We start from the raw sequence: 23086 nt of genomic DNA, 5'->3' as shown, positions 1-23086 counted from the left end.
CAAACGTAACTCACTTCCTTGCATACATGAAGAGTCCAAAGCTGACGAGAATCACAATCAAATAGACGTTTGTGGCCTCGTTCCATGCCTCGTGGACGGAATAATCGATGGTTTCATCATCTGCCATCACGCCGTATCCTCCCGCCATCTTCTGCAGAACAAGAAGAGAGCGAAAAGCATCAGTAAAGGTAAAATAGGCTATTGGTAGAGATCGGATTCTTTACGAAGTAAGGCGGTTTAAATCCCAGTCTGTCGATGTACGCTGCGCAGCCCGCCGGGTCCCGCAACACAAGGGTCTTGCTGTTAGCAAAACACTATCACTGTTTGATGTAGCGCCATCGTATTCCGCAGCGCTACACAATGGGCACAGAGCTCCCTCTGGTGGAGCCAGGCAGGAATGCACCATCAACCAATTCCCAGAGCTCCCTCTGCTGGAGGCAGGCGGGGATGCACCCTCACCCAGTTTTACGGTACCGTTTTAGTTTATGGGACGGTTCCCCCGCCAGACTCTCAATTTACATGCGTGAGATCAGAGATTATTCGGGACATTAAAAAGGAAAATATAGCACTGTGGGTGCAAGAAGCGGATATATATATTAATGGGATTGTTAGCAAAATAAAGCTAATATATATATTTTTTTATATATATATATCCACTGAAATGCAGAAAGATAAAAAGAAGCTACTTCTAAAGTTGCGATGGAAACATTCACTAGGTCACAGGAGTAACTTCATGTATCCTTTACATATTAGGTTGAGATTAAAGTTAGGTAGGATACACTTTTAATGTAAATATCTTTTCAATGCATAATGCCACCTCCATACAGAAAATAAATTGTGACTCCCAAACACCCAAGATGAAATGTACACTCACTAGTAACGTATCCAGAGTATCAATTAATGTCAAAGAAAAACTGAAAGACAAAAACAGAACGGTAGAGAGAGAGAGAAAGCTTTTTTCACTGATTTTTATTTGGTAAAATTTATGTCATGCCGGTCACTACTTAAGTGAGTTATATTTTACTTTCTATCTTTCTGCTCCAATAACCCCTTATCTCCTATATCTGCCCCTGTCCAGTATGTAACTCTCTCTATTACAGCTCTCATAGCCTGCAATACCCATCTTCATATTCCCCACAATCAACTAAATTTATTCTGGGTGACTAACATTCCTTCTTCATTCCTATTTAATCTTTCTCTATTGTCTGGTACTCTCCTACAATATTCGGCAATTTACTACTTAATCATGTTTTTCTCGATGCAGTCTCATCACCTGCCCCACGTATCTTGTCCATCACAGGTAAGAGGTCGCAACTCATCATACGGGAAGGCATTCTCCAGGTAATTGTTGTAAGCGTGATAAAACATGGACTTCACTCGATCCCTGAGGATGACAAAGGAAAAAAGAAACATTAATCGCCGAATGTTTAACTAGACTCGGGCAGAATAAAGGTATTTGGCGGTACTCAGAGGCGTATCTACTGAAAATAGCGCCTATGGCAAGCACTGAAATTGCGCCCCTGTCCAAATAAAAACCCATTTACTAGCCCCTGCTGCCTATATATATATATATATATATATATATATATATATATTAGTCCCTGCTGCCGATAGCGGGTATAGATCAACACGCAAACCCAGATCAATTGAAATTCACTTGTGATCTCAGCACTGAAGGTATATATCAAATAAACAGAATCAGACATACAAGTCCTGTATTTGCAGGTATACAATAATAATATATGAAACGTAGCATCGCAGGTATAGATCAACTGAATAAGACATATTAACCCTGTATTTGCAGGTACACATAAATAATGTATGGAAACATAGCATAGCAGATATGGATCTACAGCATAACACAAAAACCCAGCTTTGCAGGTAAAGATCAATTGGAATTCACATAAAAACACGGCATTAAAGGTATATTTAAAACCCCCTAAATTACAGGCATAGATCACAGGTTGCACACCGCAAAGCCAGCCCTGGCGTCCACACTGCCGACATAGAACCTGGCCAGCACCCAGATTACACACATAAGATTTGCCATCTTTGTCCCCAAATAGCCCACCACAAGTCAACTTTGTCCCCAAACAGTCCGGCCAGTGCCATCTTTGTCCCATATACACCCTGCCTGTGCCATCTCGGTCCCCAAGGCTCAAACCTCCTGCTAGTGCCATCTTTGCCCTTCCACAATTATACATCTATGATACACAAACACTTTTACAGTCACTCACTAATTCACACTTTAATTCAGAGAACTCATCCACACATTAACTCATGCTCTCCCTCATTCAGACAATTCATCCACACATTAACTCATGCTCTCCCTCATTCAGACAATACATTCACATATTAACTCATGCTCGCCCTCATTCAGACAACTCATCCACACATTAACTCATGCTCTCTCTCATTCACTCAATGCATCCACACATTAATGCACACTCTTTACTTATATCTACCCCCCTCCCTCATCACTTTTTAACCCCCTCCCTCCCTCATCACTTTTTAACCCACCCCCTCCCTCACCACTTTTTAACCCCCTCCCTCCCTCCCTTACCACTTTTTACCCCCCTCCCTCCCTCCCTTACCACCTTTTACCCCCCTCCCTCCCTCCCTTACCACTTTTTACCCCCCTCCCTCCCTCCCTTACCACTTTTTAACCCCCCTCCCTCCCTTACCACTTTTTAACCCCCTCCCTTACCACTTTTTAACCCGTAATATGACGTCATATTTCGTCGCCCAGCAGTGAAGCAGCGGGCACCAGCGAGAGGCTTTTAAACACTGATGCGGAGGAGATAGAGGGCCGCCTAGCAACCGCTCGGCGCCCCTCTATCTCCTCCGCATCAGTGTTTAAAAGCCGCTCGCTGGTGCCAGCATTTCATGCAGAGCGCCGCAATATGCCGGCATATTGCGGCGCTCTGCATGAAATGCCGGCACCGGGATGGGGGTAGAGGGCTCGTGGAGGAGAATGAGGGGCGCCGAGCGGTTGCTAGGCACCCCTCTCTCTCCTCCGCATCAAAAAATAAATAAAAAAATGCCGGTGAGCGGCATTTAAAAGCCGCTCACCGGCGCCCCCCTTGGGATGGCGCCCATGGCACGTGCCATGGCTGCCATACCCTATATACGCCTCTGGTGGTACTACAGACACCCACATAGACGACTCCGGTAGGAGCCCCAACACCGGCCCATTTAAACATAAAGGAACGCGGTCACCGGCAGCGCCATCTCTACCTGTAATGCGCCGCGTCCTGCTCACTAAACCGGCTCTCCTTGGCATTCTGTACCGGCGGCAGGGCGACCACGAACCCCAAACACACAGGGAGCAGGAGCGGGTTCATGTCCTGTCACTCATACCGGATTCCCTCACAGCATTCTGACACAACGTCGCTTCCTGCTTCCTGCTCAGCTGGCGAGAAAAGAGCATTGTGATTGGTCCACGCATTCTAGCGGCTGAATGCTCGCTCAGTATTGGTCAGAACTGATGACACGTCCTCCCAATTGCAAGGCGCATCCGCCATCTTTACTCCTGGCAGCGATTACGCTACTGTTTCGTGATCTGTCGCTTTTTCATTTATCTGTTTTGCGTACGGAACGGAATTCGTGTGGATTCTCATAACACTGTCTATATGTTTATTATCTGAAGCAAAACGATTGTTGAATAAAATAAATATTGTTTCCAATATATAATACTTTATCCATGCTCACTCACCCTTACACATAGACATTCATGCTCACATACACTGTTACAGAGACATTCATGCTCCCTCACCCTTACACATAGACATTCATGCTCACATACACTGTTACAGAGACATTCATGCTCACTCACCCTTACACATAGACATTCATGCTCAAAATATATTTTCTGTAAGATATAACAAAATATTTTTCTGTATGATTACGTGTGATGTAAAGTGGAATAGCCTCTGGGTTTAAGTCACTTAAATGCAAAAAAAAAAAACATGTCAGTGGTGACATTAAGTCACATAAAAATGATGTATTTCCAATCTTTAATCAATGTGCATTGCTATAGAATGCTTGATTCTTGTTTTTGAATCCACACAAGATATGAAATCTGAGATCGGTCTAAGCTTTTCCTTCAAGCATGCGAGCACGGTTTAATTGTTTTATTATTCAACATAAAATTTCCAGGTACTTAAAATCTAAATTTGTAAAATATAGCAAGGAAAAGGTATTTTTGCCAAATAGTAAAAGGAATTTTATTGGTGTAACAGTGCTATCCGCGTCAGGTTGGGTCTCTACTCTCCCTTGTTGAATTTGTCCTCATCAGTGTTCAAAAGCAGAGGAAATCTCCTCCCTGCGCAGATTCCAGATCTGATTTAGAGCACGGTGGTTGCCCATCAGACGGGACTGGGGTCTACTCGTGATCTTTTTTGTAGATACCAGTGAATGAAAACCACCAGCGGTCCCATAACCATTACAATGGCCGCACTCATTATCACTGCCACTAATGTTGTTTGAGGGATCCGGATGAATGAGGCGTTCTGTAAGTCTACACTTGGGGAGTCAGATCTTACGCATGAGTTGTCTTTTCCATTATATTCGTATAAAGGGGAACAGGAAGTGCAATTATTGGCAGACGACCCTTTACACGTAAAGCAGGATGGGTGGCAAGCGGCACAAGAACGAACAAGGTGAAAGCTGCTGGGCTCTGACACCTCCGCTCTCTGCGTAAACTTAAAGTATTTGGCAGGGCAGTAAGATAGACAGAGCTTTCCAAAGGTATAATATGGTGCCAAACATTCTATGCACGACCCATTTCTATCCCGCCTCAGACACTTTCTCATGACAGACTTCTTGATTTTCCTGGACATCATGTGTTCATCTGTCCCGTACAAAATCAACGTGACGTGACGTAGAAATCCGTGGTTGGTGTATCTTCCTCTGTTCCTAAATTCTAAGGTCCAAAGGCCCAATGGATTTTCATCCCAAGATTGTGTGGTCATGAAGGACCAATCTCTGTACCCATCAGTGCTGGTATCATGTGGTCTCTTGCCCATCAGCACAGAACGGGTGCCCATAGGACTGGTAAGATAGATTTCCAGGTCACCTCTGCGACTGTAGCTGAGGGACATTTTTGCTTGGACATGCTCAAGGGATGTTATGTGATTGGGGGACCCAGAACAGGCAGTGACATTGTAAGTCAAAATCAGATCTGAATGCACTTTTTTGGGGGTGCTCACAATTGTTATGAGGCACTTTCTTTGAGGCTGCGTTGTCTCCCATGTTTCGGCCAGCTCCACTACTCGTCCAGCATGCAAAAGTCCGTAGCCGAAAAAGTGGCTCACTTTTCTTCCCACTCCATTTATGACCCAATCGTCAGCCATTAGGTGGGCAGGACTGGACGCTCTTACCACGATATGTTGTATATCCCTCCATGTAAGAGCTGGGTTTGCCTCCAATGCCAAAGCAAGGATCCCGGCAGCAAGTGGAGTGGCGGCTGAAGTCCCGGTGTGTTTATCTGTACACGTGTGGCGTATATCAGTGGTGATAAAAGTCTCTTCCTCACCACCACCGCTGCTGTAAGTGCTTGTAAGTTTGCATGCACACGCCTCACTGTACCAAGGGACTGTTCCATGATTTGTGACACCCCCAACAGCAACAGTGTAGATACTGTTGGAGTAGCCGTTACTGTTGCAGTTGTCATTCCTGCCACCGTTTCCAGATGCCCAAACAAAGATAGATCCAAGGCCACGGCGGCCATTTAGTATTCCTTTGTAAAACGCCTCAGAAGACAACACTCCTGGTCCATCCAGTACCTTTCCATCATCAGTGGGACCCCAGCTGGCGCTATAAATGTCAATATGCTGTGGGTTAAAACTCAACGACTGAGCTTCAACAATGTCTGTGACTATCCCATCCAGCATTCGCACACCTCCTATTCTAGCGTTGTATGCTACTCCAGCGCCGCAGATATCATTATTGGCAACCGCAGCCACCTCGCCTGCACAGCGGGTCCCGTGGTTGTTCTCATTAGATGAGTTATATCGGGGCTGAGGGTCAGGATCGTCGTCATTAAAATCATAACTCGCTTCCGGATCATAGTTTAATGCGAGATCGGGGTGGTCCTTTTCAAGCCCATCATCCACAACGGTCACCACCACGCCTCGTCCGGTATATCCACGGTTCCAAGCAGTCTGGATGCCTAAGTCAAGATTTTTACCCAGGTACCACTGCAAACTGAAGAGGGGGTCTGTGGGAACCATATCAGGCTGTCTTTTCTCCCTTCTCCTCAGCGTCTGCTGCTCAAACCAGCTAACCTTGGGTTCTTTTTTCAGTTGAATATTTCTACCCCAGTGAGGGCTGAAGGATTTCCTTTGAATGCCACGATGAGATAGATGGTAGAAATCACTGCCAAGCACCACCTGCCCAAGGTTGATGAAACCGAATTTCTGTGCAATACGTTCTGCCTCTACAGAGCCATCAGGTATGTGCACAGCCCAGCTATTTGTGTAAATCTCCAAAGTAAAGATCACATGGATCAGAACAGTAACAACGAAAACCAGAGCTATGCTCCTCATCTTGTACTGTCAGCTTACAAAAGCATCTGTTGGCCTAACGGCCAGTGCTTTTATAACCTACACTATGTCACAGTAGAAGGGCGTGGCACATCTGTTACATCACAATAGCAGGGCGGGGCTCGGAACTCTCAGCGACAAGCCGGCTAGACAACGCTTACAGTTATGATGTCAATATATAATTCTGAAACAGTAGTGTGTGATTATATATATATATATATATACACGGTATATACACACACACATATATATATATCACACACAGACTACCATTCTAAAATGTGGGGTCACTTGGAAAATAAATGTCTAGCTGTAACAATTGCAAAAGGGGTTTTCTAATGATTGATTAGCCTTTTAAATTTAAACTTGGATTAAACACAACGTGCCGTTGGAACGCAGCTACAATCATTCAGTCATTTATAACATTAATGATGCCTGTGCTGTATTTCTGATGCATTTCATGTCATTTTAATAGACAACATTCGTTTTCTTACAAAAAGAGAGACAGATCTATGTGACCTCGTACTTTTGAATGGTAGAGTATATATATATAATTATAATTATATATATATATATATATATATATTGCCAAGAGAATGCCAAGTATAAACAAAACCCTTGGGGACTCTAATCAAGATAATCTAACAGAGTAATAAAGTGACATTTAAAGAAGCGACGTGATTAAGGGTTCAAAATGGTGTAAAAAAGGCACGAGAAGACAAGCAGTCGCAGGGTCGGCCCCTGTACTTACGCCACTGACCAAGATGGCTCCGGATATAAAAACATCAAATCCATGGCATGTAGCTGTATGTCCTGACTGAGTGGTGGCGGTTAACACAGTAAGGGAATATAGATATGAATGGGATCGGCATATTGTTATCCCGACTCCTGAGTGAAGATGCGAGTCTGCAGTCAAACTCTATTCCTATGTTTCTTTTTTTTTTTGATTCCCATTGCTATGTTTCATGTACAAAGTGAAATATGTTTTAATGATCCCTTTTTTTCCCAGTGTGATACCCACAGTGTTAGCAAATGCATACACACGTATATAACCCTGGGGGGACCTGTGGGATCAATAAGGATGTCCTCCATGATGAGAGAGGCACAACCAGGGTTCATGGAATTTTATTAAGGAGAAAAACTACACAAAATCCTGATCCGTTTCATACAGTTATTATACATCTATGCACAGACATGCAGTACATACATATATTCCATTTAATCTGTAATAATTGAAAACTGTTCAGATCTTTAGTCATAATATAAACAAAAGCCACATAATAGCTTGATTTATACTTTCTATGCCGACTATCCGTTTTAATGGGTTAACTACTTCCATGTCTGCTTATGGTGAACATTTCGCCCTCACAAACACGGCAGCTCCTTGAGATGAGGTACAGATGGCAGACCGCGGGAGGGCACTGGGTGTACAGAACGGCACTAGAAGCATGAAATAAATACGTTAAAAAAAAACCTCTGTATTTGTTGTTCGGTTTTGTATATAATCCAGTCCCTCGTTTGATTGCTGCTAAAACACCGACATGTTTAGTGCGGCTGGTAACAGGCAGTGACCCGCCAACACGTCCTCTTTATGCGGAAGCTTTATATATATACGAGACCAGAGCTCTCCTCATTCCACGGTAAGCTGGACGCTGTCACTTTGACAGTGCTGATCGTGTTTCCGTGCTGAAAAACATCAAGAATATTATCTTTTATTTATAATATAATATATATTTAGAATATATTCCTATAGTCCATACATTCAGAGTCTGACAAAACTAGAACTGACAGATTAAAAACGATCATTTACGTTAAGTAAATAGAGACCGGTCTGTAAACTTACAGTCTAGAGGATATTTCGATTCAATGGCCACCATCCTAGATTAAAACGCAAAAATTAACACATCTACCACTTTTGCTCCGGTTACATAGTTCCATAGTTACATAGGCTGAAAAAAGACATGCGTCCATCAAGTTCAGCCTTTCCTATATCTGTTAATTTGTTGCTGTTTGATCCAAAAGAAGGCAAAAAACCCTGGCTTCGCTCTTTCCAATTTTGCACTAACCAGGGAAAAAAATTCCTTCTTGACCCCAAAATGGCAGTCAGATTTCTCCTTGGATCAATAAGCTGTTTCCCCATAATTAAAGATTATATCCCCGAATGTTATGTTTTTCCAGGTATCCATCCAGTTGCAGTTTAAACGTCTGTAGACTCTGATAAAACTACCTCTGCAGGCAGAGAATTCCACATCCTTACTGCCCTTACTGTAAAAAACACTTTCCTCTGCTTTAGTCTAAATCTCCTTTCTTCCAGTCTAAATGCATGACCACGTGTCCTATGCATAGTCCTGTTTATGAACACATTTCCACACAATGGTTTGTATTGGCCCCGAATATATTTATATAATGTTATCATATCCCCTCTGAGGCGACGTTTTTCTAAACTAAACAGATTTAAATTAGTTAACCTTTCTTCATAACTATATTGCTCCATTCCTTTTATTAATTGTGTAGCTGCCTCTGCACCCTTTCTAGTGCTATGATATCCTTCTTTAGAAAAGGCGCCCAAAATTGCACAGCATATTCAAGGTGCGGCCTTACCATTGATTTATACAGAGGCAAAATTATATCTTTATTCCGCGACTTGATGCCCCTTTTTATACACGACAATACCTTACTGGCCTTAGCGGCCGCAGACTGACACTGCACATTGTTGCCTAGTTTGTTGTCTATAACAATTCCCAAATCCTTCTCATTTGTCATTACCCCTAATTCACTACCGTTTAGGGTGTAGGTTGCTTGTGCATTCGCTACCCCGAAGTGCATAACTTTACATTTATCTACATTGAATTTCATCTGCCATTTGAGTGCCCAGTCCCCCAGTCTATCTAGATCCCTCTGCAGCACATTAATATCCTGCTCGCCCTGTATAACTTTACCTAGTTTTGTGTCATCTGCAAACACAGAAACATGACTTTCAATGCCTCCTGCCAGGTCATTTATAAATATGTTGAATAAAATTGGTCCCAGAACAGAACCCTGAGGGACACCATTTACCACTTTTGACCAGCTTGAAAATTTACCATTTATAACAACTCTCTGTTCTCTACCTCTAAGCCGATGTTCTACCCAAGAACAAGAATTTGCATCTAGGCCAATTTCCTTCAGTTTGAATACTAACCTATTGTGTGGAACCGAGTCAAACGCCTTGGCAAAATCCAAGTAGATTCCATCCACCGCGACCCCCTGATCCACACTTCTACTACCGTCTACCATCTTAGCTTCTAGAACTTCCTTGTCATTGACACGACCACCATACTACCTCTCACCCCATCACTGATACCCCCACACCACCTCTCACCCTTCCTCTGTGCCTTATGTTTGTCACCCCATTCCCTCAAGATTGTAAGCTTGCAGGGTCCTCTCCACCAAATGTATCGGTTTGTCTCGTCAGACCCCTTGAATTTATGTATTGTATTAAGCGCTGCGTAAACTGTTGGCGCTATATAAATAAAAGATAATAATAATAATAAGATTATTAAGGCAGAGAACCAATTAACACTTTTCTGTTATAATATAGGGGTTTTAATTTTTAATTTTATAATTAAATTAATAAAACACATAATATTCATAATTCTACCAAACTCAAACTATCTCTGCCAGCCTCATCCAAAAAAAGCATGCTGTATTTTTATAATACAATACAAGGCAGTTAAAGGGAGCATATTAATCACTGAATGTTTAACTAGACTTGAGTACATGGACCAAAAATGATTTGGACACAATTTCAATTTTTCCTTTTTGCTGCACTTGTTTTCAGACAACAAATTTCGTTTCCTGCACCTTTCGGTTTGGATGAGATTCAGGGTTTTTTTTTATTTTTTATTTTTATTATTATTATTATTATTATTAGTGCTCCATTCACTATCACACTCTCAATGTCCCCATACCTTTTTCGCCAGCCAGCATAGCCGAGCAGAAATCAGGAAGGATGACCAAAAAAGAAGATGGGGACACAGAAGAGATTAATGGGAAAATGTGTGCTGACGACCTATAGGATATGCCACAGCGTTTCGGCAGTGAAACAACTTATTTTCTCTTATTATACCTTATAGGGATTCATCTGTCATTCTCTAGCACACAGCTATATTTTCACTTAATCTGACTCTTAGAACCTGTGACTGTACTAGGTATGTGTGTACCAAAATCTACGTTTTATTCCTATGAACACTGACCCAGTGCTGTCATTCCGTAGGGGGGAAAAAAAAAGATATAATTTCACTTAGTTTGACTCCAGAAAAAAACACAAAACATCTTATTACATTGGACATTTAACCATTTAACATTTAATCATTCATCTGTCACTCCCTAAAACACAGCAATTGTTTAAAATGCTATAAAGGGTGATAATGGCTCACATGCAGGGTTCTCAACTACTAATGTGTTAACTGCTCCAATTTAATTGTACAGCGCATCTTAATTTCTTTCTCTGAACAGATAAAGGGTAATAATAATTCCATCTAATCTAATTACCGCATTTGCTCGATTATAAGACGACCCCCCAAATCTGAATATTAATTTAGGAAAAAAAGAAAAAGCCTGAATATAAGACGACCCTAAAGGAAAAAAGTTTTACCAGAAAATGTTAATTCATGTAAACTATTTTTTTTAATAAAAGCTATGATTGAGAAAAATATTTTTTTTGTTTTTATTTCCTTGTATTTTCCAACCTGTCCCCCAGTTACGCACATCTGCCCCCAGGCTTGCCACTCCAATATGGCACTGTGGCCCATGATATGCCTTTTAACCCTCTATATGCCACTGTGCCCCATGGTATGCCTTTTGACCCCCTATGTGCCACTCTGCCTCCAGAAATGCCTTATAATGCCAGAGTTGCATTTAGGGGGTTAAAATGCATATTATGGGGCAGAGTGGCATATAGGGGGGTATAAGGCATTCCAGGAGGCAGAGTGGCATTAAGGGAGTTAAAAGGCATTGTATAGAGCACTCTGCCTCCAGAAATGCCTTATACCCCTATATGCCACTCTGGCATTTAGGGGGTTAAAAGGCATATTATGGGGCAGAGTGGCATATAAATATTGTTTCCAATATATAATACTTTATCCATGCTCACTCACCCTTACACATAGACATTCATGCTCAAAATATATTTTCTGTAAGATATAACAAAATATTTTTCTGTATGATTACGTGTGATGTAAAGTGGAATAGCCTCTGGGCTATTACATAACTTTTAAGTCACTTAAATGCAAAAAAAAAAAGCATGTCAGTGGTGACATTAAGTCACATAAAAATGATGTATTTCCAATCTTTAATCAATGTGCATTGCTATAGAATGCTTGATTCTTGTTTTGGAATCCACACAAGATATGAAATCTAAGATCGGTCTAAGCTTTTCCTTCAAGCACGCGAGCACGGTTTAATTGTTTTATTATTCAACATGAAATTTCCAGGTACTTAAAATTTAAATTTGTAAAATATAGCAAGGAAAAGGTATTTTTGCCAAATAGTAAAAGGAATTTTATTGATGTAACAGTGCTATCCGCGTCAGGTTGGGTCTCTACTCTCCCTTGTTGAATTTGTCCTCATCAGCGTTCAAAAGCAGAGGAAATCTCCTCCCTGCGCAGATTCCAGATCTGATTTAGAGCACGGTGGTTGCCCATCAGACAGGACTGGGGTCTACTCGTGATCTTTCTCGTAGATACCAGTGAATGAAAACCACCAGCGCTCCCATAACCATTACAATGGCCGCACTCATTATCACTGCCACTAATGTTGTTTGAGGGATCCGGATGAATGAGGCGTTCTGTAAGTCTACACTTGGGGAGTCAGATCTTACGCATGAGTTGTCTTTTCCATTATATTCGTATAAAGGGGAACAGGAAGTGCAATTATTGGCAGACGACCCTTTACACGTAAAGCAGGATGGGTGGCAAGCGGCACAAGAACGAACAAGGTGAAAGCTGCTGGGCTCTGACACCTCCGCTCTCTGCGTAGACTTAAAGTATTTGGCAGGGCAGTAAGATAGACAGAGCTTTCCAAAGGTATAATATGGTGCCAAACATTCTATGCACGACCCATTTCTATCCCGCCTCAGACACTTTCTCATGACAGACTTCTTGATTTTCCTGGACATCATGTGTTCATCTGTCCCGTACAAAATCAACGTGACGTGATGTAGAAATCCGTGGTTGGTGTAGCTTCCTCTGTTCCTAAATTCTAAGGTCCAAAGGCCCAATGGATTTTCATCCCAAGATTGTGTGGTCATGAAGGACCAATCTCTGTACCCATCAGTGCTGGTATCATGTGGTCTCTTGCCCATCAGCACAGAACGGGTGCCCATAGGACTGGTAAGATAGATTTCCAGGTCACCTCTGCGACTGTAGCTGAGGGTCATTTGGGCTTGGACATGCTCAAGGGATGTTATGTGATTGGGGGACCCAGAACAGGCAGTGACATTGTAAGTCAAAATCAGATCTGAATGCACTCTTTTAGGGGTGCTCACAATTGTTATGAGGCACTTTCTTTGAGGCTGTGTTGTCTCCCATGTTTCGGCCAGCTCCACTACTCGTCCAGCATGCAAGAGTCCGTAGCCGAAAAAGTGGCTCACTTTTCTTCCCACTCCATTTATGACCCAATCGTCAGCCATTAGGTGGGCAGGACTGGACGCTCTTACCACGATATGTTGTATATCCCTCCATGTAAGAGCTGGGTTTGCCTCCAATGCCAAAGCAAGGATCCCGGCAGCAAGTGGAGTGGCGGCTGAAGTCCCGGTGTGTTTATCTGTACATGTGTGGCGTATATCAGTGGTGATAAAAGTCTCTTCCTCACCACCACCGCTGCTGTAAGTGCTTGTAAGTTTGCATGCACACGCCTCACTGTACCAAGGGAGTGTTCCATGATTTGTGACACCCCCAACAGCAACAGTGTAGATACTGTTGGAGTAGCCGTCACTGTTGCAGTTGTCATTCCTGCCACCGTTTCCAGATGCCCAAACAAAGATAGATCCAAGGCCACGGCGGCCATTTAGTATTCCTTTGTAAAAAGCCTCAGAAGACAACACTCCTGGTCCATCCAGTACCTTTCCATCATCAGTGGGACCCCAGCTGGCGCTATAAATGTCAATATGCTGTGGGTTCAAACTCAACGACTGAGCTTCAACAATGTCTGTGACTATCCCATCCAGCATTCGCACACCTCCTATTCTAGCGTTGTATGCTACTCCAGCGCCGCAGATATCATTATTGGCAACCGCAGCCACCTCGCCTGCACAGCGGGTCCCGTGGTTGGTCTCATTAGATGAGTTATATCGGGGCTGAGGGTCAGGATCGTCGTCATTAAAATCATAACTCGCTTCCGGATCATAGTTTAATGCGAGATCGGGGTGGTCCTTTTCAAGCCCATCATCCAGAACGGTCACCACCACGCCTCGTCCGGTATATCCACGGTTCCAAGCAGTCTGGATGCCTAAGTCAAGATTTTTACCCAGGTACCACTGCAAGCTGAAGAGTGGGTCTGTGGGAACCATACTAGGCTGTCTTTTCTCCCTTCTCCTCAGCGTCTGCTGCTCAAACCAGCTAACCTTGGGTTCTTTTTTCAGTTGAATATTTCTACCCCAGTGAGGGCTGAAGGATTTCCTTTGAATGCCACGATGAGATAAATGGTAGTAATCACTGCCAAGCACCACCTGCCCAAGGTTGATGAAACCGAATTTCTGTGCAATACGTTCTGCCTCTACAGAGCCATCAGGTATGTGCACAGCCCAGCTATTTGTGTAAATCTCCAAAGTAAAGATCACATGGATCAGAACAGTAACAACGAAAACCAGAGCTATGCTCCTCATCTTGTACTGTCAGCTTACAAAAGCATCTGTTGGCCTAACGGCCAGTGCTTTTATAACCTACACTATGTCACAGTAGAAGGGCGTGGCACATCTGTTACATCACAATAGCAGGGCGGGGCTCGGAACTCTCAGCGACAAGCCGGCTAGAAAATGCTTACAGTTATAATGTCAATATATAATTCTGAAACAGTAGTGTGTGATTATATATATATATATATATATATATATACACGGTATATACACACACATATATATATATCACACACAGACTACCATTCTAAAATGTGGGGTCACTTGGAAAATAAATGTCTAGCTGTAACAATTGCAAAAGGGGTTTTTCTTTTTTTTTTTTTCTTTTTCTTTTTTTTTTTTATAACAAAAAATAAAAAGACATAACATATAACCTTTCATCCTTATAATATACCAAGCAATATCAAAAGGTTAAATTTATAACATTCACATACGAGACGGTATCAAGACCAGGATGTTTTCTTTATCGTCTAGGGGGGAGAGAAGAAAGAGAGACATTGATAGTATTTATATATTAATATAATGATTTAATTAGTATTGCCAGGATTATGTAATAGTTTGATATGAATAACCAGTTCCAGAGAGCCATCTTTTCCATGGAGACCAAATTACTTCATAATCTTTTATATTGTTATGAGTTCGGTAAAAGTGCCTCTCCATTGTATATTGATAGTTTATTTGAGCTATAACTTGAGACCAGGTTGGAACCTGGTCTGTTTTCCAAGATCGAGCTATACATATTTTGGCTGCTGCCAAAACATTAATAGCCAAAAACAGTTTCGATTTATTTTTCCAAGGAAGATCGATATGAAAAAGAAAAGATTGCGGATTCAAAACTATGGCAGTATCAAATAGATTCTTAAATAGAGTGACAATTTCAGATCTAAGGTTTAACAACTTATCACACTCCCACCAAATGTGTATCATTGAGCCCAGTTCTAGTTTACATCTCCAACATTTGTTGGAGGTAGTATTATACATTTTATGTAGTAAGGTTGGAACATAGTACCATCTGTGAAGGAGTTTGTAATATTGTTCTTGAAGATTTATACAATGTATTGCTTTCCGTACTTTATTCCAGGAGTCACACCAAATATCAAAAGAGTAGGAGGCACCCAAATCTCTTTCCCATTTCAGAATAGTGTTTGGTTTATCTAACATTTCTTCTTGATCCAAAATGTTCCTTAATCGTGTAATTAAGTTTTTTTTATGGTGAGCATGTATAAACCTATCTAAATTAGTGGAAAGAGTTAATGGGTTACTTTTAATGAAATTTCTAATTCTTAAATAAGAAAATAGTTCTTTACTTGATAAATTATACTTAATTTGAATTTCATTAAATGGAACCAACTGAGAAGGAGTGCATATATCTGAAATCGTATCTATACCCTGGAGAAACCAGGATTTCAGATCTATATCCTTGATCATGTTTTGCACAGCCATCAATGGAGAAGATAGCGAACAAAGTTCCATATTACCAAATTTCCCCTTAAAAATAATCATATTGCTTAATACGTTAGAAACAGTTGGGTTAAGAATATTAAGTCTGTTTATATCTTTTTTGTTAAACCAATATAAGAGGAATGGATCTAAATTTTGACATTTCCACCTCTCATAATTATACCAAGGTAGTTCCGAATTCCTTTTTATATCCCAAGCTAAAAAATGATTAAATAAGCAAATTTGTTGTAAAGTACTCAAATTAGGAAAGTTAAGTCCAGAACTTGTAAGGTTTCTAATAAGAATAGCACGTGAAAGTCTAGGTTTTTTTACCCATCCATACATATGATAAGAAAACTTTTTCGAATTGGTTTAGAATTTTCAATGGAACTGATAGAGGAATAGTTCTGAATAGATAGATCAATTTTGGCAAAATATATGCCTTTAATGTATTAAGTCTGCCCATCCAGGAAATTTCCAAATTCCTCCATTGAGTAAATTGATTTTTAAAGGAATCTAAAAGAATCAAATAATTATTAGTTATGATAGCTGAGAGGTTCTGATATATTTTAATTCCCAAATAATCAATATACTTTTGGTTCCAATGTATTGCAGATTTATTCTTAAGAAACTCAAATCGAGAATTTTCCATATTAAACTCAATGATTTGTGATTTATCTAAGTTTAATTTATAATTAGAGTATAATGTATATTTATTAATGCATTCCAAAACCTCCAAAAGAGAGTTTTCAGGAGAAGCTAAAGTAAGTAAAATGTCATCAGCATACAAAGAAATCTTGTGCTCATACGGACCAGTATTTATTCCTATAATTTTATTCGATCGACGTATTAATGTCACAAGAGACTCTATTGTGAGGACATATAATAAAGGAGCTAAAGGGCATCCCTGTCTTGTTCCATTATTAATGGGGAAACTCATGGAATTTAGATCAGGACCTGAGATTTTTGCGTACAAATTCTTATAAAGCGCCATAGTGAGAGTTAAAAATTGGCCAGTCAGACCAAAAGAAATTAAAGTTTGTTCTAAAAAGGGCCAACTCACGCGGTCAAACGCTTTTTCGGCGTCAAGCACAAGAAAGATAGCTGGTGTTTTACTTAAGTGTATCTCATAAATTAAATTTAGTATTCTACGCGTGTTATCTTCCCTGTTTCTGCCCAATAAGAATCCTGTTTGGTCTGAATGAATTAACTCACCCATAACAGAACTAAGTCTGTCAGCTAAAACTTTGGAAAATATTTTGATATCTTGATTTATCAGTGGTATCGGACGATAATTCGTGACTTTAGTTAAGTCTCTCCCACTTTTCGGGATAGGAGTAATTATGGTCTGTAACATTTCAGATGGAAAGTTATTCCCTAAGGATATTCCATTAAATAATCTCAGTAATAAAGGAGAGACAATGGGTTCCAAAATTTGAAAAAAACAAGACGAGAATCCATCTGGGCCTGGAGTTTTGTGCAAAGGTAAATTTTTTATAGTTTTATTTATCTCAAATAAATTAATCGGCGAGTTTAGTTCTTGTAATTTTATTTCAGAGATTTTCGGTAGATTGAGAGTATTAAGAAAACAATTAATTTGCGTTTTATCTTTCAATAATACTGGTAAATTGTATAGTGTGCAATAATACTCTCTGAAAGCTTCACTGGTTAATTTTGGAGTTAAATAAGTTTTTACCGTTTAGCACTATCTTGTTTATTCTATTTTTGGCATTTTTGTTTTTAATTTTATTCGTTAGATGTTTACTAGCTCTATTACTGCTATAATACCATTCCTGTTTCAAAGATGTTAGGTTTCTGTTAATCTTCTCCGTTAGTCTTTCCTTAATCTTAAATTGGATTTCCTTAATCTCATCGTAAATCTGGGGTAGAGGGTTTAGTTTATTGGCAGCCTCTAATTGTGCTAGTTTGATATAGAGATCAGTAAGAGGTGCCCCTTTTAATTTCTTAATATATGCACCTTGTTTTATAAGATGACCCCTCATAGTACTTTTAAAGGCGCACCACAAAGTTGCATCTGAGACCATACCGTTGTCGTTCATCTCTATGAATTCTATGGCTAGCTTTCGAAGTTGTTCTTTAAAATCTCTAGAGGACAAAAGAGATTCGTTTAGCCTCCAATTGGATCTTATATTAAAGTCCTCATTATTTTTGGGTAATATATTTTTATTGTGTTTTCACAAATATAAGTAAAACAGTAAATCAGGGAGAGGGTAGAGGGGAAATACAGTACACCTGGAGAGGTAAGGGAAAGTGAAAAAGAAGTCCCGACGCAGCGGGATTAGCAGCGAGTAATACAGTCACCAAGGAAGATCACAGGCAGTACAAAGTGAAATAAAATACATATACAAAACTACAGTAGTACATGATGATAACCATACTCGACGCACAACCCGTGACTGGCAACAATAGGGAATGAGCTGACTAGGTGGAACGACATCACACATGGGGGACAGAAAGGAGAAGACAAGGGATTGCGGGAAGGGGAGAAGAACGGGAGGGAGGGTAGAGAAAGAAGAAGAGAGAGAGAAAAAAGAAAGAAAAAAAAAAAAAAAGGGGGGGGGAGAAGGAAAAGCGTCTCCAACAGCACCTCACGTACCTCAAGGGCCACACCTACATCTAAAGTCTAGAGTCCCAAAATGGCCCGGGCATCAGGGCGTGCAACATACTCCATCCAATAGAACCACGTTCGATTATATTTCTCAATTTGATCATCAGAGGACAGAGTTAGTTCCTCCAATGTTCTAATGCTTTCCACCTTCACAATCCACTCCTTAAAGGAAGGAGGTACGGGGTCCCTCCAATGAAGCGGAATCAACGCCTTAGCAGCGTTAAAAAGATGAGGCACCACCGACTTCCTATAACTGGAGATCGAACTAGTGGTATTATGCAAAAGGAAGGCAGTCGGTGAAAAAGGAATGGAGCAATCCGTGAACCTCGGTAAAAGCTCATGAATCTTGCTCCAGAAGGGAACTATCTTCGGGCACTCCCACCAAATATGCAGCAGCGTACCCACCCCCTCCATGCACCTCCAACAGGTATTGGGCACATCCGGAAAGGCGCCATGAAGTGCTTCAGGGGTCCGGTACCAGCGAGCAAGAAGCTTATAGGAAGTTTCCTGTAACTTCGTGCTACGTGAGCATTTATGCGTAAGAAGGAAAATTCTTTCCCACTCCCGGGGGCTCAAAGAAATCTGCAACACCCGCTCCCAATAGCCCTGAAAGCACAGCGGAACGGCGGTCAGAGATTGTAATAGGAGTTGGTATAACAACGAGATGCCATGCGCAGGCATAGAGGCCCCGGTACAGAGAAGCTCAAAGCAAGTAAGTTCCCTAGTCAGAGTCCACTTCCGAGGAACCGAAGCAAGAAAGCTCGTCAATTGAAGGTAATGAAATCCGTCCAAAGCGGTAGGTACTCTGTCAACCAAAATGTCCGGCAGGGGCCGCAATTTGCCGTCAGCTAAAAACCCAGAGATCCGGGCCTGGTCCGTCAGCGTAGTGGAAAGAAAGGGGCCCGCACTTTGGCCCGGAGGAAAGTCAGGGTTGTTCCGAATAGGCATCAAGGGGGAGGGGTACGTCGTCAAAGCATGCGTCAAGTGTAGGGAGTGCAAGACTTGAAGTGTGGCTTCCACAAATGGGTGGCCGCGGGCAAGAGCTCGGGAATGATGGCGCGGCAACCACAGAAGGTGATGCAGCGGCAGCGCGACCGCAATGGACTCAATATTCACCCAAAGTTTATGGAGAGGTCGATGAGACCACTCCAAGACCCTGAGAAGGTGACAGGCCTGATAATACAAACGAGGGTTGGGGAGACCAGCACCGCCACAACGCTTCGTCCTGCAGAGGGTGGTGAATTTTATTCTGGAGTGCCGCCGCGCCCAGATGAACCGTATGAACATGGACCGCACCGAGGCAAAAAAGGCCAAGGGAATCGCAATCGGAAGCGACTGGAAGAAAAAAAGAAGTCTGGGCATGATAGTCATCTTAATCGCATTGATTCTCCCGAACCAAGAGATATGGTGGGGAGCCCAGCCATTGAGGTCTTTTTGGATGGAAACCAGTAAGGGGGCGAAATTATAGCGATACAAAGCCGACAGATCATTTGTGAGCCAGATACCTAGGTATCGCAGCTTCGCCATGCACCACTTGAAGGGGAAACTAGAACTCAAGAGGGCTGCCGCGGTGGCAGAGAGATTGATATTCAGGATTTCAGACTTGGAGTAATTGATTTTTAAATTTGCCAGTTCTCCATAATCCCTGAATTCCCGGAGAATAATTGGCAGAGATAGCTGTGGGTGCGTGACTGTGAAGAGCAAGTCGTCCGCATAGCCCAAAACTTTGTGCGTAGTCGTCCCAACCCTAAGGCCCCGGATATCAGCGTTCCGTCGGATAGATTCCAAAAAGGGTTCTAAGGAAAGTATGAAAAGCAAGGGCGAAAGTGGACAACCCTGCCTAGTCCCGTTTGTGATGGGGAAGGAGTCTGTAAGCATCCCGTTGACCCGAATCCTGGCGGACGGGCTGGAGTACAAGGATGCCACCCAACGTCTCATGTTAGGGCCAAAACCCATTCGTTCCAGAACCGCAAACATAAACGACCAATCCAACCTGTCGAACGCCTTTTCAGCGTCCGTCGACAGGAGGATAGTCTCGGTCTTAGACTGGAGCGCATGATGTATCAAATCCAGTGCCCGGATCGTACTATCTCTGGACTCTCGTCCCGGAACAAACCCCGTCTGATCAGGGTGGATCAGGGTCGGTATAAAACGCTGCATTCTAGTAGCTAAGATCTTAGAAAATAATTTAAGATCTGCATTAAGCAGAGAAATGGGGCGAAAACTGCTACATTGTTCCAAATCTTTGCCCTCTTTCGGGATCAGGGATATAGTAGCCATCAGGGTGTGCGAATGGATATCCTTGCCGTCTAATATAGCGTTAAGGGAAAGCACCATCTGCGGACCCAAGACCTCCAACAGCTTTTTATAGTAGAGCAAGGAAAGCCCGTCAGGCCCAGGGCACTTCCCCAACTTCGATCCCTTAATGGCAGCACCCAATTCAGTCAGGGTGATAGGAGATTCCATACTCTCCGAGTCTTCCACAGACAGTGTTTTCCTCAGGGTTCTATCAAGGTAAGTATGAATTTTGGTTAACCGCACAGTACGTGGGGCGGAGGAAAGAGGATCAGAGAGGTTATAGAGGCCGGAGTAATACGTCATAAAGGCCTGCATTATCTCTTGAGGGAGTCTACAATGGGATCCGGATGGAGAGCGTATTTTAGGAATATAGGAGAGCCGTCGGCGGGCACGTAGGGCTCGAGCTAAAAATTTGCCGGGTTTATCCCCGTGTTCATAGTACACCGCCCTCAGCCTCAGAAAGGAACGCCTCGCCTTGGCAGCAAGCAAGGAGGATAATTCCTTCCTAAGAAGGACCAGCCGCTGGAACATCTCGTCCGTGAGAGTATCCTTATGAGTTTGTTCAAGAGTCGCTATTTCCTGATACAGTTTCCCCAACGCAGCCGAAGCCGCTCTCTTCCTCTCAGCGCCAATCCTAATGAGATGCCCGCGGACCACACACTTATGAGCCTCCCAAACAGTCAGCGGGGACACGTCTGGTGTTGTATTTTCTAAAAAATAATTAGTCAAAAGCGTCCGAATGTCGGTCAGAAGGACTGGGTCGGAAAGAAGCGTTTCATTAAGTCTCCAAGAAGCCGAAGTCGGTCTGGTTAACGTCGAAGCCAAGCACATAATCAGCGGAGCATGATCCGACCAGGTAATCGAGCCATATCGCGCCGCCTTCAACGAGCGAAGGTGATAATACGGCATGAATAAGTAATCAATTCTAGTGTAGAGCCCCCGAGGAGTGGAAAAAAAAACTATAGTCCCTGTCGCAAGGATGGAGCGCCCTCCAACAGTCCACCAACTGAAAGTCATGGAGCAAGGATTTCAACCTGAGAAGGACAAGGGTGTGCAGGAGCGCCCAGCAGAAGTATCCATCGCAGGCTCAAGAGCCACGTTAAAATCCCCTCCGAGGACCAACAGACCTTCCTGGAAGGACCGCAGTAACCCGAGAATCTTAGATAAGCAGCGATGTTGCTGCCTGTTGGGCAGATAGACATTAGCAAAGGTGTATAGGGAATCAGCAATAGTGCCCGTCACAAAAACAAATCTACCATCAGGGTCCGTCATACTAGCTTTTTCAAGAAATGGGGTATGTTTGTCAAAAAGAATAGCCGTACCCTTAGATTTAGATGTCACATTATTACTAAAAAACCCCAGGGGATAGGAAGCATTGAGTAACGAAGGTGGTCTGGGTGCCTTAAAATGGGTTTCCTGCAGAAAGACCACAGAGGCCTTATGATAAGACAGATCCCTCAGCAAATGGGAGCGCTTTTCGGGCACGTTTAGACCCTTCACATTATAGGAGACAACGGTGAGATCCCTAGGTACACAGGGCGGGTGCCCAGCCGCTAAAGTAGCCATATTGGAGACCAAGAGAAAAGAAAAGGGGAGGAAAAAGAAAGAGAGCGAGAGAAAAAGGAGGGAGAAAAAAAAAAAAAAAAAAAAAAAAGGGGAAGGGGGGGGAGTATAGGGCGAGAAGGGGGAAGGGGGAAGGGGAAAGAAACCACTTGGAGTGCCTACTGGATAGTGGAACGCGTCCCCCCTAATAAGGAAGGACGGCAGTCGTAACCACCTCAGTAACGATACACACTCCCAATGAGGGGGTAAGTGTCACCCGGCCAGAGAAGGAAGCAGGTACACCTAAAACCGTGTAACTAAGAGAACGAAAAATAACACTGGTAAGGGAGACAACCGCCGCCGCCCAAAACCAACAATAGTAACATGAAATCCCGCAGGAATCATCAGAGAGCAAAAGGGCAAAACATCAGTATGATAACACTTTTACCAATAGCAAAAACATATGTGTATAGAAAAATCAGCATACATCACAGAATGGGCCACTAATAAAGGGGTAGCATGAGGAGTGAAACAGAGCAAGGGCCAGAGCACAGAACATATGCATATATACGACACGTATAATACAAAACAAAATCCAGTCCAGGCATGGAGCCACATCCAGGAGAAGAACCCCAAGGAGCAAGAAAACCATCGTGAGGAAAGCAAAAGGAATACCAGCGTGATAGGTGTCATGGCGGCCTAATATGACCGCGTGAAAGGAAAAACGAAAAAAAAAAA

The 23086-nt window shown here is 42.5% G+C and overlaps 2 pseudogenes; both read right to left on the bottom strand.

Moving 5' to 3' along the window:
* Positions 1-3340: 3340 nt before the first annotated feature.
* On the bottom strand, positions 3341-6548 carry LOC149281702 (proprotein convertase subtilisin/kexin type 4 pseudogene; annotated as a pseudogene).
* A 5680-nt stretch (positions 6549-12228) lies between these two features.
* LOC149281701 (proprotein convertase subtilisin/kexin type 4 pseudogene) lies at positions 12229-14409 on the bottom strand (annotated as a pseudogene).
* Positions 14410-23086: the final 8677 nt, after the last annotated feature.

The sequence above is a fragment of the Sceloporus occidentalis genome, unplaced genomic scaffold, assembly GCF_023333645.1.
Source record: "Sceloporus occidentalis isolate IW3139 unplaced genomic scaffold, rSceOcc1.0.p SCAF_128, whole genome shotgun sequence".
Lineage (NCBI taxonomy): Eukaryota > Metazoa > Chordata > Lepidosauria > Squamata > Phrynosomatidae > Sceloporus > Sceloporus occidentalis.
The sequence above is the reverse complement of the archived record's forward strand: the minus strand, read 5'-3'. Positions and strand labels throughout refer to the sequence as shown.